The sequence below is a fragment of the Geotrypetes seraphini genome, chromosome 9 (assembly GCF_902459505.1).
Source record: "Geotrypetes seraphini chromosome 9, aGeoSer1.1, whole genome shotgun sequence".
Lineage (NCBI taxonomy): Eukaryota > Metazoa > Chordata > Amphibia > Gymnophiona > Dermophiidae > Geotrypetes > Geotrypetes seraphini.
In genome coordinates this window covers 34,815,724-34,830,774 of record NC_047092.1, presented here as the reverse complement: position 1 = coordinate 34,830,774, position 15,051 = coordinate 34,815,724, and the positions used below count along the sequence as shown (strand labels likewise).

At 42.4% G+C, this 15,051-nt stretch overlaps 1 long non-coding RNA gene across 1 annotated transcript in view; it reads left to right on the top strand.

Annotated features, from left to right (window-relative positions):
* LOC117366558 overlaps positions 1 to 15,051 on the top strand; it is a 43,468-nt gene that overhangs the window by 13,460 nt on the left and 14,957 nt on the right. Inside the window, exons 2-3 of the long non-coding RNA XR_004540612.1 lie at positions 6,967 to 7,002; positions 8,888 to 8,947. This is a non-coding gene — a long non-coding RNA (uncharacterized LOC117366558). The remainder of the gene's footprint in view (positions 1 to 6,966; positions 7,003 to 8,887; positions 8,948 to 15,051) is intronic.

The window sequence follows — 15,051 nt, the reverse complement described above, 5'->3', positions numbered from 1 at the left end:
ACCTTACTGACTCATGCTGCATTCAGACATATAGTCTAAGGCTTCTGGGCTGCACTCCATTTCATTTCCCTCAGAGACATATCCCTCTACTTCCATAAGAGAGTCCTCACTCTCTGAAGCTGGGTACAAGCTATCATCTGGAGCAACATTTGGCCAGCTCTGCTCATGAAGCTTTTTTCCTTCCAATTAGCCTCTGCTTAGAAAGCAAAGTTCTGTCAGCATGGCAACAGTGGCGTACCTAGGGTATGTGGCACCCGGGGCCCATCATTTTTTGACACACACACCCCCCCCCATGTAAAAAATTTTTTTTTTTTTTTTTTTTTTTTGCAATAACCATGAAATGGAATAAATGGTCAGAATAGAAACAGGCAGTGAAAATTTTCTTTTATTGAACCTCATATATGTAACCATTATTCCAAACATAACAAAACATAAATTATGTCTAAATTGTCATGACATTAGAAGTACATATGGAGTAGTTGCAGGCAGTGGCGTACTTAGGGTATGTGGCACCCAGGGCCCATCATTTTTTGACACCCCCCCCATCTATATGAAAAATATGATTTTTAGTACCAATCTACATATCGCACCACAAGAGTGTACCTAGGAAAAGGCTGCATCTTAAACACTGCAGTGAGCACCAACACATACATTGTAAAACTAAACAAGCCAGATCCCGCACAGTCAATTGGTCCTGTAGTCAATGCCAACTGAAAACTATGTCTTTTTCATACACACAGAAGAGAGATACACCCTCGCCCAAAATGGAATAATCACAAACTAAAAATAGAAATATGTAGACAAAAGTTAAACTGATCCGCCAAGAAACCAGACCCTGGATACAATGCAACACCACAAAAAACAGTAACACATGTCCTCTAATACAGTGCAAAATATAAAGACAGTAGATGTAAATTTGAAAAAACTGATACATAACAATCACCACTTTATAAATTAACAAATAAAAATAAAACAAATAATGAGATATAAAAAAATACAATTTTATTGGACTAATCCCCGTAAGCTCGGTCCCCATCCCCGCAAACCACCTGATTCCATCCACACAAGCCTTGAATTGTTTATATTAAAGTATAAAAAGAAACAATATTCTGTACAATTGTCAATTTATAAATCAGCGTCTTCTCCCCACTCTCTTCCCCATTTCCCTTCAGCATCCTCAGCCCACTCTCTCTCCACTTTCCTTCAGCGCACGCACATAAAAACAAGCAAGTAATTTTATATCATTTTCATTCTATTCATTCATAGAAATTAAAGTCTAGATAATGCCAGTCACATAACAAAACATGATTTTACAAAAATAATTCCCTGCAGTCAAGCCTGCAAGGATTATTAGATGTCTTTCAGCAGTTCCCCTCCCTCCCTCCCTCTTACCTTTGTGGCCAAGTCAAAATGATCTACCAACAATAAAATTTTAAAAACACAAAGCACGCTGTACGCAGAGAAAATGTTAATTATCATTTATATTCCGCGGGTTTTCAAAGAGGTCAAGGCAGATGACTTTATGCAATGTCACCTCAGTAACAACTATACAAAAATAGACAAATATTCCCCCTCCCTTTTTACTAAACTGCGATAGCGGTTTTTAGCGTAGGGAGCTGCGCTGAATGCCCCACGCTGCTCTCGACACTCATAGGCTCCCTGCGCTAAAAAACTCTATTGCGGTTTAGTAAAAGGGGGCCATAGTGCAAAATATAGACAGCAGATATAAATTTTCAAAACGGACACATTTTGATCACTAAGTTGAAAATAAAATCATTTTTCCTACTTTTTTGTCTGGTGATTTCATGAGTCTCTGGTACTTCTTCTGATCCTTCTTCTTTCTCTCTCCCCCTGGCTCCCCTCTTTATTTCTGCCTTTCTTTCTCTCTCCTCCTGGCCCCCCTCTTTCTTTCTGCCTTTCTTTCTCTCCCCCTTGACCCCCCTCTTTATTTCTGCCTTTCTTTCTCTCCCCTTGGTCCCCCTCTTTCTTTCTGCCTTTCTTTCTCTCTCCCCCTGGCCCTCCTCTTTCTTTCTGCCTTTCTTTCTCTCCCCCTTGACCCCCTCTTTATTTCTGCCTTTCTTTCTCTCCCCTTGGTCCCCCTCTTTATTTCTGCCTTTCTTTCTCTCCCCTTGGTCCCCCTCTTTCTTTCTGCCTTTCTTTCTCTCTCCCCCTGGCCCCCCCTCTTTATTTTTTCCTTTCTTTCTCTCTCCCCCTAGCCTGCACAAAGCCATCGTGCCGATTTCTCCACTTCCACGATTCTTTCCCTACCCTCACCCCCAAGCCAGCAGCCGATTTCTCCCTGCTCCTTCCCCGATGTCCTGATGTCCTGAACTTCATCGGGCAGCAGCAGCATTCACAATTCACTGATGTTGCCCGCTTCAGGCCTTCCTCTCTGTCGGGTCCTGTCTTCATGAAAACTGGAAGTAGGCAGGACCCGGCAGAGAACAAGGCCTGAAGCCGGCAACAGCAGCGAATTGTAAACGCTGCTGCTGCCCGAAGAAGGTAATGGAGCACCGAGGCAGTCCGCTTCTCCCCCCTCCCAGCCGAACCCCCGCTGACCCTCCTATCTCCCCCCCCCCCCGTGAACCTTTCCGACCTTCCCAGCGAGAGCAGCAAACCTCCTTCGCGGCTTTCTCCTCCCTCTGCCGCGTTACTGATGACTTCATCAGTGATGCGGCAGAGGGAGGATAAAGCCGACGCTACTGGAGGGAGGTTTGCTGCTTTCGCTGGGAGGGTCAGAAAGGTTCACTTGGGGGGGGAGAGAGATAGGATGGTCAGCGGGGTTTCGGCTGGGAGGGGGGAGAAGCGGTCTGCCTTGGTGCTCCAAGGCCTGGCGCCATTACCTTTTTCGATAATGGCGCCGATGCTGCTTTCGCTGGGAGGGTAGGAGCGCGATAGGGACCGGGCCAGCTGTGTACCCCCCCCTAAGGCGGCACCCGGGATGGACCTCCCCCTCGCCCCCCTTGGTACGCTACTGCCCTGGGGAAACAGCCTGCAACAAGATCGCGCGATGCCAGAGATCTTTGCCTGCTTCGGCTGTTTCCTCCGCCGCGGTCCCGCCCCTCCTCTGACATCAGAGGAGGGGCAGGACCGTGGCGGAGGAAACAGTCGAAGCAGGCAAAGATCTCTGGCATCGCGATCTTGCTGCAGGCTGTTTCCAGACGCGACACCCGGCGCAGGGGGGGGTAACTGGACCGGACCGGGAGCACCCCCTCAGGGCTTGGTACCCGGGGCGGACCGCCCCCCCCGCCCCCCCCTTGGTACGCCACTGCATGGCAATGCTGTGGGACAGGAAGTTTCTTAGCAGAAGACAGTAAGACAGAGCTTCTAGCCTTCAGTTCCCTGTTCTGTGAGGAATGTCCTTCCCCCCAGATTCCTGATTGCCTCTGCCTGTCTCTGTTCTCAGCTGGCCTTGATTTATTCTGTTTTGGAACTTTCACTGGTGCTCTACCACGTTCTGCCTGTCAGCTCCACCCATTTCCTTAACCTTTGCTGTGTCAGATTGCCTGACCAGAGGCTTTAAAGGATAATTATCAGATGGTTTATAAAAGGGATTATAGTGACTTGGAACAGGTATTCTGTTCTGCCCTGCCTGTATGATCTTAGCACTTGGAACAGAGTTAATGGGCAGCTTCCTTGGCTTAGGAATAGGCACATTTGCTTCAGTGGCAGGGTTTAAAGCAGGCTTTGAACCCATGACAGGAGCTTCCCTGTCACAATATTCAATGTGGATATTCTGGAAACCTGACTGGCAAGGGGGTACTCCAGGTCCAAGTTGAGAAACATTGGGCTAGAGTACTTAAAGAATAAGTTAGTCCTCTACACACTGTTAAGACCTCATTATCAGTACCTTCATCAAAAAGATTGCATGATGTGATACCCTCCAGCGGGTTTTCTCAGGGTATACTCTGGAACTTACTCACAGAGGGGCTGTGCTAAACTCAAGACTACCATTACTCCAGGAAGCAGGTAAAGGCCTGGCTCTTCAAGTCTTTAATATATGTGGTTACTGCATGTCTACTCATTCTGATACCTGGACTAGCTTGCCATACACCCTGTAACTTAGATCAGCCCCTCATATCCAATTTAATTGTATAGATAATCTGGTTTCAGCACTGGTTTTTGACCTGGGGGCCGCCGCGTGAGCGGACTGCTGGGCACAATGGACCACTGGTCTGACCCAGCAGTGGCAATTCTTATGTTCTTAGCCACCCATCTAGTTACCTCAGTTGACCCTGCATTACCCATCTGGCCTAGTGGTAGTGCCGCCGCCTCTGCACCCAGCACTTCTCCTTGTGACCCTGGGCAAGTCTCCTTTAAATGAGTAACCACAAAAAGGTGGTATACAAATTCCATTCCCTTTCCCGCTTATCTATCTGCACTTGGCCTCTTGACTACATAGTAAGATGTTTCCTTGTTTTTTTAGGAACAGCATTAGCATCATATTTGTTATGTGAATGTTTGAACGTGTCCCTATTATGTGTTTCATTGGTATTATGCTGACGTATTTTCTTCCATGTTGTCTATTATGGTATCATGACTTATGCTTTATTTAATATATACCGCCTTTCCTCAGAAGATAAGTCAGTGAACAGATACAATAAATAAAATCAGGAAGAAAAGAACATCATTCTAATAGGAAATAAAAAGGGAGTCAAAGAAGAGATATAAATTATTGGATCCAGTAAGATTGTGAGAGCTTGCGGATCCCCAGACGACTGTCAGGGCACAATTTTATTTTATATGCTTTTTCAGAAAGGTAAGTCTTCAAAAGTGTTCAAAATTTCAGAGAGAGAGAGTTCAAGTCAAATCACAGAGGGAAGGAAAATTCCAGAAGGAATTTGCATTGCACTGACCTTTATCATGTTACTGTTCTATGGTTGTTCTGCAGTGCTGTTGAATGTGTACATTTCTGATACTGTTTCATATTAGTCCTTTTATTAGGTTTCATTTTGCCATTTCCAGGTTTACTTGACCGTATTTATGTATATATTTGGTCAATTTACAATTATTACGCTGCTATCAAAACTGTAAGTTTTATGTTAAACTGATGTACTCTCTCATTGTGAATCTTTTCATAAAAGTGGCAATAAATCCCGATAAATAAAGTAAATACGTAAATAAAGACAGCACTTATGAACCCTAGTAGTATTTTGCGTTTCTACTGGAAGTGGTTAGACTTCGATACAAGGGATAATATCTACTGTGTGGTAAAACAGCTTAGCAAAAAGGTCCCTATGTTAATAAATAATACAAGTTAAAATAAAACTGCTTATGATATGTAAGGCAAATTTAGGCTCTCTTTTATTAGGCTGCATTAGGGTTTTGTTTAAAATCATCGAGCATCGGAGCTTTTACGGCAGCGGCTAGCAATAAAAGACCATAACGTGGCCTGATAAAAGGGGGCCTTAGTGGAAAAACTATGACCAGACCACTGCAGCCTTTGAATAACAAAGCATTCCTCTGCTACATTATAGAACAGGGGGAGTGTTTCATTAGGCTGCAAAATCGTTATGTAAAAAGATGGACTCACATATTGCAGCATAGGGAATACAGAAATTGCCTTCAGGTATGAAAAATAAAGCCAAGGCAGAGGAATAAGCCTGATTTTAATAATGGAGCAGCAAGTTTGATCTCTTATGATTCAATGCTAACTCAATGGGCCAAATAAAAGCATAGTTTTCTGTGAATTATGAAGTCTATTTACTAATGCATGTTAACCAGTCGACTTGCGTTAATGTACAATAATGTGTGTTCATTTGAGTTAACTGCATTGTTTGAAAATACATACTATTCAAGAATAATGGGACCTAACCTGCCCCCCCCCCCCTTTATATGAAGCCGCGCTAGGCTTTTTTGGCTTCTCTTACTCCTTATGCAGGCAAATACCGTATGGACTGAAACATAAATTGATATTTTTGGCGCCAAAAATTGGCCAAAACTGGGGATCTCGGTTTATATTTGAGCCCTCCCCCCACGAAGATCACTGTCACTGCTGTCCTCCCACTCAACTCCTCCCCAAAGACCGCAGGAGCCACTAGAGTCCTCCACTCCAACCGCTCCCCCCAAGTACCACTGGTGCTGCTATCTGCCACTCTAACTCTTCCCTCCCCACAGCCACTGGCACTGCTCTCTTGCTTACTATACACAAAATGATCGGTACTGCTGTCCACCCCCACCCCCCGACTGGCACTTTACTTACCATATGCATGCCAGTGATGAAAAGGCTGACAATGATGTTCTACGCTTGGCTGGTGCGGGGCCTTGAGCATCTGCACATGCTTAGGACCTTCCAGCTCCCACCCTCTCCAAGATTCTCATTCTCAATTCTCAGAGCGTGAGAATCTCAAAAGGGCGGGAGCCGGAAGACCCCACAGTGGCCCAGCATCAGCCTCCTTCTGCACCAGTATTCATATGGTAAGTAAAGAGTCAGTCGGGGGAGGGGTGGGGGGGAGGAGGTGGACAGCAGTGCCAAGCATCTTGGGTGCAGAAGGGAGGAGAGCAGTGCTGGTGGCCTTGGGGAGGGGGGAGTTGAAGTGGAGGATAGCAGCGATAGTGGTCATGGGGGGGTGGTTAAGTGGGACGATAGCAATGATGTTGATTGGGGCTTACCTTATACTTTAATATCAACTCTCCAGTTTATATTTGAGTTAACAGTTTTCTCCTTGGGGGAGGGGGGCTGCTATCTTGGTTTATACTTGAATAGGCTTATATTCAAGCACATGCTGTACAGTATCTAAGCAATTGCTGTACTTTATTTTAAGAAAACACGCTGCATTTGGCAGAGCCTTTGTAAACTATGGCTGGAATTGAACACAATCCATCTCAATTCTGATCTCAGTGTTCTATGTAGAACAGACCTTGATTATAAATGTTTTTGACATTTCATTTTGATGATTTTGTTAAATTTAGAAACCACTAAAAATTTGTAAAAAATTATTTTTAAATTTGCATTTGTTTCTACAGAGTCTTTAGAAGCTGGACAATCTTTCAAACCATCAAGTATGTCTTGAAACACTTTTTAACTTAGAATTATTTGAAGAATGATAAGTAATTTGTCTATTTTGAGTGCAATCAACTCAAGACAGAACAGCACCCATGAGATGATTGAATCTACCTGTCCAGGGCACTGTAATTTTGCAGAGAATCATAGGCATGGCATTTATCCTACTGAAAATATGAATAATGTTGATAAGGGCTGGAAAAGTCATGTGTCTGCATAATCTTTGTTTCCTCCCTTGTTTATATTATTCTACACCCTTGGTATGTTTTTGTAGAGTTCCCAAATGGAACTATTTGTCAAACTAATCTGTCCTGGTTTTCATTCACTAGTATTCACTAGGGTACAGTTCCGTTGCTTGCTGAAAACACATTTGTTTGCACAGGCATTTTTCTGTTGTTTGTGATGAGCAATTGATGGGGTGTTTGGGTTTTGTTTTGTTTTGTTTTGTTATTTTTACTGTTTTTTAAAATTGTTGTTTATTTGGTAACCTGCCTAGGTTTTAGGCTTTTTAAATATATAAAAATCTGAGCAAGTCCATGCATTCAGCAACAGATAAAAAGAACTGGATCAGCCTCATCAGCAGAAGAGTTGTCAAAAGTTATTTATAGTTGAAGATGGTTGTTTTATTTTTTGTGTTGAATCTTATTAACCTTGTATATGACAAAAATAAGGTCCTTACGAAGAAACAGCAGTCTTTAGTAATAAATAATATTCCCAGAATTCATAAATTAGTGCCCATTTTTTTTATTTGGGAATATTATTTATTACTAAAGACTGTTATTTCTTCATAAAGGTCTACTTCTGTTTTATTTTCCACCCTGGAACTAGTGAACTGTTTCCCATATACCTTTCTTATTATGACAAAAATGATACACCTTGATATTCCTAAGTACTTATCTGGATAGCGAGAGACTGCCCCAAACTATCTTAGAATCTTGATCTGCCACTTAACATCAGAAAAACACTCTTCATTTGTGTATTGCCTGCTTTCAGTAGTTTGATAGTTTAAACAGCGCTCCACAGTGTCTGGCGTTGCCGCTTGTAGAATCACACCTAGTAGTATTCATACCAATAGACACTATGGAGTGCAGTTTAAACTACCAAACTACTGAAAGCAGACAATATGCGAATGAAGAGTGTTTTGGGGAAAAAATAAAAAAAGAATATTGGAGGAGCCTCGACCCTGGGGAAGTTTTAAGTTGAAACATGATCGTGTCAGCAGAGGTGCTCCTTTCATTAAGCCTGAGCAGATAAGTGGCTTTTATGATATAAAATTATAAGAAATAATAAATTATTGATATAAGTAATAATTGAATACAACAGATCTGATGACGAATGGAGTTGATGTGGTGAAGATTTTACCGAAATAAAGTCTATTAATGAGTCCACTGAGGATCTAAAAAAATTTTTTAAAAAAAATCTAATTAAGAAGATCCAGGGGATATGTGTAGTATGTATTAAGAGTAACCTCTGGGAATATAGCCGTTGATCTTTGCAACATGACTTGGGTGCCAGCATTTATATCAAATGTCGGCTAATGTAAATGCCAGCACCCAAATTTGCTCAGCCCAGAGCGCCCTTTATAAAATAGCTCGTAGCACATCTGGTGCTGATTTTTCAGGGTTATCTACTGAACCTGACCCTAAATATCCAGGAATTATTGCTAAATGCTGAGGCCCTGGAGTTTAAATACTGACCTGAAAATGTGTTATAGTGTTTGTGTTATACAGTATCTATATACGAGTGGAGATGCATTTATTTCTACCTCTCAGGGTAATTGGTTGATCAAGAAGTACGCTAGTGAATCAGTGGTCATGACCTTTTCGGTAATAAAAATTTCATCTATGTGTATGATAGAGCCTTGTTTTCTTTTCATTTGATCAGATGTAACTGAAACACCACCTCCAACATCAACTGTTACTCCAGCTGTGCAGATGGCCAATGGTAAAGCGGAAAAATGTGAATTCAGGAATTTTAAGTGTTTAAAACATTTTTCATGTGCATAAAAGTATTAATTGAAGTTCATATTTGCAATCTAATAGATTTGTTTATGGGGAAAATTTCCAAAGTAGGCACACACATATAGAGCCTGTAAGTATTTTTTACTTGCAGGCTTTACGTTAATTTTGAAATGGAAAAATAATTTTTCAGGTAAACTTATGTGTAATGCAAAATGCAAAAGTGTGGACATATGTCAAGTTTCAAGTCCCAGTCCAAATCTGCAATGCCTCTGCTATTTGCATATACTGTAAAATTATGCATAACATTTCACCACAGATACTGATTTATGACAGGGGTTACCAAACCAGTCCTCAGGACACACCTAGCCAGTCCAGTTTTCAAAATATCCATAATGAATGTGCATGAGATAAATTTGCATGCACTGCCTCCATTGTATGCAGATCTATCTTATGCATATTCATTGTGGGTTTCCTGAAAACATGACTGGCTGGGTGTGTCCTGAGGACTGAGTTGAGAGCCCCTGCTGTGTGAGCAGCTAGAGTAGGCAGTTTTTTTAAAAATACCCAGGTCAATATATTCAAAGTGATTTAACTGGCCAGAAATGGCTCCAGGCTGGTTAAATAACTTGTTCTGGGCTAACCAGTCATTTTCAGCAGCACTTAACAAAGGAAGACATTACATCAATACCTGAAGCAGTGAGAGTGTTCAAAGGAGAAATAGAAGACAACCTCACCACAGTAGAAGTGGATTTGGACCAGATATACTACCAGATCGACAAACTTAAAAGTGATAAATTCTCTGGACCGGATTGAATTCACCCGAGAGTATTAAAGGAACTGAAGGTAGAAATTGGAGAACTACTGCAAAACCTAGCTAACCTGTCAATTAGAACTGGACAGATACCGGACGACTGGAAGATAGCAAACATCACCCCAATTTTCAAAAAAGGATTAAGAGGAGAACCAGACAACTACAGACCAGTGAGTCTTACATCTGTCCCTGGAAAGATGGTCGAAGCACTGATTAAAGATAGCATAGTCAGGCACTTGGATACACACGACCTGATGAGAGCCAGTCAACACGGCTTCAGGAAAGGGAAGTCATGCTTGACAAATTTACTACAATTCTTTGAAACAGTAAACAAGCAAATTGATAACGGGGAACCAGTAGATATAATATACTTGGACTTCCAGAAAGCGTTCAACAAAGCTCCACACGAAAGACTTCTCAGGAAATTACAAAGCCACGGAATAGAGGGAGACATACTAAGGTGGATAGGCAAATGGCTGGAAAACAGAATGCAGAGGGTGGGCTTAAAAGGGAAGCTCTCTGACTGGAGGAAAGTAACTAGTGGTGTGCCCCAGGGCTCGGTTCTTGAGCGCACCTTATTTAATATTTTCATCAACGACCTAGAAGAAGGAACGTCCAGTGAGATCATCAAGTTTGCAGACGACACGAAGTTATGTCGGGCAATCAGATCACAAAAGGATAGCGAGGAACTACAGAGAGATTTGAGCCAGTTGGAGAAATGGGCAGAGAAATGGCAGATGAAATTTAATGTGGAAAAATGCAAGGTAATGCATTTGAACAGAAAGAATAAGGAGTACGAGTATAGAATGTCAGGTGCAACTCTGGGTAAGAGCGAACAAGAAAAGGACCTGGGGGTACTGATAGATAGGACCTTGAAACTGTCGGCACAATGCATGGCAGCGGCAAAGAAAGCAAATAGAATGTTGGGCATGATAAAGAAGGGAATCACTAGTAGATCGGAGAGGGTCATAATGCTGCTTTATAGAGCAATGGTCAGACCACACTTGGAATACTGTGTCCAACACTGGTCTCCCTACCTAAAGAAGGATATAAAACTGCTGGAGAGGGTGCAGAGGTGAGCAACGAAGCTAGTTAAAGGTATGGAAAACTTGAACTACAAAGAACGACTTAAAAAACTGGGACTATTCCCCCTTGAGAAGAGGAGACTGCGAGGGTATCTGATTGAGACTTTTAAGATAATAAAAGGAATCGACAAGATAGAGCAGGTTAAAAAGTTATTTATGATGTCAAAGGTGACCAGGACAAGAGGTCACAGACTGAAGCTGTGGGGAGACAAGCCCAAGACAAATGACAGGAAGTTCTGCTTCACGCAGCGAGTGGTAGACACCTGGAATGCTTTCCCGGTGGAGGTTGCTGTGTTCTTGGTTTTAAGGGCAAGTTAGATGCACATCTCCCTAAAAGATGCATAGAAGGATACAGGTGACTAAGTTTTTTTCACCAGGTTACACCTGGCTGGGCCTCCGCGTGAGCGGATCACCGGACTTGATGGACCTAAGGTCTGATCCGGAGATGGCAGTTCTTATGTTCTTATGTAGTGTTGCTGAAAATGTCTGGTTAGCATTTATCTTGAAATCAGCTATTTTGGAGTCATTCAGGTACGAAATCAGCACTTGGCTTGTTTAGTGCCAACATTGAGCACTTAACTGGCCAAGGCACCCACATAAATAGGGCTCCCTATAAATCAGTCCTGACTGTGTGCAGTCTCCTATAGCCAGTTTTGTGCTGAATTTTGCACTAAATTGGCTATGCTTCAGCTGGCTCCACAAACCTGGAAATTCAGTGCTGAAGCCAGGACATGGCCTGGCATTGAATTTCTAGGCAGTGGCAGTCAGCAAAATTAAGACATCCTAGATGGATGCAAATAATGCATGAGAAAACATGCAGGCACATAGGTCCATTGCACGCACATACACACATAGAGGCATAGGTCCACATACAGACACACCTGACTCCATAATGCACAACAATTATGTATAAAATATTCATGGGCTAGATTTCCATCAGCATAAGTGGGACATGTCTTCTAAAAAGAGGACATGTCTGGGTAAATCTCAACGTCTAGTAACCCTAGGCTAGATGGACCATAGGTTAGAGCCAGTATGGCTATTCTTAAATTTTTAGTATGCCGCGCAGGTGAACAATGTATGTCAGATATTTCATAGCAGTAGAAAGGTTGAGAACCACTGATCTAGAAGGACACTTTGGATCCATCTGTTTGTAGATTCTGTTCTTTTCAACAAAGAAAGGTAGACGATGAGACGCACTAGACGTAAAAGAGATGGGCTGGTCCTTCTCATTCTGATTTTATTCTAGAGGACAAGGTATAAATACGTATGGGTTGTAGGCAAGTTATTGCCCCAGTTTTCACATTTGGTTTTAAGACAGATGGTAATCATGCAAATATGATACCTGCATTTTTATATGATATCAATGTCTGCCATTTGGGTAGTTTATTGTTAACATTTCGAGGGTACAAAGTATCTGGACGTTTTTATTTGAAAATTTCCTACACGTTCCACAGGCACAAAACTGCCACCTACTCTATCTCCCCCAGAAATGCCTATATTCGGATTGCATAAAATCAGGCACCTCCTCCCACGCCTCCCATTGGAGGCTGTGGAGATGAGATAGGATATGAACTACAGAAAGCATCAGACAAGCACAGAGGATCACTGAAGGTGAGGAAGGTATTGCAGAACTTAGCAGTTAGTGTGTATTGGCAAATTGGATAGGCCATAAGGGCATTACTCGTATCTGCCATCATTTTCTGTGTTTCTATTATATTGTATATGACATGCAGATTTTAAAACCAAAAGAACAAACGAATAGCCATACTGGGTCAAACCAATGGTCCATCTATCCTGGTATCCTGCTTCCAACAGTAGCCAATCCAGTTCACAAGTACCTATCAGAATCCCAAGGAGTAGCACAGGCAATCATGCTAGCCTGGCACTAACCAAAGTGCAAGCTCTCCGTGGGCCTAGCCAGCACCCACACTCCACACATGCCCTCCCAGCCCAACACATACTCATTCACACTCAGTCACACCCACAATCCCTAACCCTCCCCTAAGAAATGCAATATATGCAGCAAGAGTGGGACCTGTAATTATGTTTCAACACTACTGGCTGTGGCAGACCAAAAAATTAGTCCACAACCCTACATAACTTTTCCTGTCCAGATGTAGGGTTGCTTGATAAGTCCAAATCTCAAAACCAGCCAACTCCCTCATGCGTGAAACCCATTGAGTGAGGGGTGGTGAATCCTCAGAGATCCAATAGGACAAGATAAATTTTTTAAGGAGTACAGTAGAGGTATAGAGGAAGCGCCTTTGAGGTGCAAAGAGCCCTTGAGCAATCAACGGGGCCTGGGTTCCTAGGAGCAATGCTTCATAGTTCCACTCCCGTCCCAGGACCCTCACCAGCATCTGTACCGCTCCTCCCCCTCCCCCTCCCCCCCACCCCCAAGATCTGTAGGGCCGGACACTCCAAATAGAAATGCACACATGTGCCTAGCACACATTTATTTACACTTAGGACATGTATCTTTTTTGTTCAGTTTGCTGTTCAGATATCCCCCAGTTTGGGTAGTTTGTTGGCCTGTAATGATTTCCGTTCTTACTCTATTGTGATGCATTTGTGTATGCGTTCTCTGTGCCACTCTCAATAAAATGTATTTTTAAAAAAAAATGAATCCCATGGAGTAGCAAAACTCTATGCTACTGATCCCAGGCATGCAGTGGCTTCCCCCATGTCTATCTCAATAGCAGACTATGGGTATAATTTCACTCATCCAAACTATAATTGTCCTCCAAATAGTCTTATGTTATCATATACCCACTTCATAGAAAACTGTTTTCATCCAGGGGAATTTAACTTGGTAATTCCTTAGGTCTTCAGCTAGCAATTTTTGATAATGACCCTCATTTTATTTGAGGATGCCTAGATAAAAAATCCAAAAAAAGATGCCATTATTTTGAGCCTATTTTATCAACAATGCACAAACACCTATTTGTTTTTATATTTTTTTTAAAAAAGCACCTAGAACCAGTCCTCCAATCTTGCAAATCCACATGCACAAATTAACACCAGTCCCAAAGATCATGTAAATTTGTCCATGCATGCTATGGACGTACATGCTTATACTGCAACCACACTTCTGCTCCACCTAAACCAGGGGTGTCAAAGTCCCTCCTCGAAGGCCGTAATCCAGTCGGGTTTTCAGGATTTCCCCAATGAATATGCATTGAAAGCAGTGCATGCACATAGATCTCATGCATATTCATTGGGGAAATCCTGAAAACCCGACTGGATTCCGGCCCTCGAGGACCGACTTTGACACCTGTGACCTAAACTATGCCCCCAGAAATGCCTAGTGCAAATGATCTAAAAGCAGGTGCCCTCTTTCCATGTTTCGACTTTCACATGTGTATACCTCCATGCAATTTTATAAAAGCCCATTTCCATGTAGCCAACATGTTGTACTTGAGGAAATTGCTTTACAAATTTACCCCCATAAAGTACCCAAGTTTGTGTTTGCTTCCTGGCCATAGCAGACAGAACCCTATGCATTTCATGAATTCTAGCAGGCTGTAGAGAAGAGCTAATAAAGAGTAGAAGAAGAAAATAAGTCGTTCTGATAAGTTTCTTTCCTTTAGTCCTACAGTGCAAGGGGGGGGGGCATACACAGGAGTAGAGCATGTGTAAGACATATCGTACTGCATTTGGGTGTGCCCGCTCTATGGCTGGCATAAGAGTGAGCACCTAAATGTTAGGTGCATTGATTCCGATTGATGCTAGTATTTTATGATGGAAACTAAGCACCTTAGTTCTGCAATCAAATAGGCTCTTACCATGCAGCCTCAGGCACCTAAATGGAAGTGCCCAATTATAGAATTAGCGCCTATATTCTACACAGTCCATTCACTTTTTTTTAATATTTGCAGAATCCTTTTCTAGGAAGCCAAATGCTTATTCCTGTGGCAAACAGCATGAAATCTATTTTACTCTTTTGGGATCCTGCCAGGTACTTGTGACCTGGATTGGCCCCTGTTGGAGACAGGATACTTGGCTTGATAGACCTTCGATCTATCTTCATCTCTATTATACTAACTACAATGTAGTTCTCCTCTTTCCTTCTTTATATTCTATCTAACGCTGTATGTATGCTATGGAGTCAATATTCAGACAGGGGAAGGCAAACTAGTTAACTCCTGCTGTCGGCATTAACTGTAGTTATTCAATGCTGGGCCATTT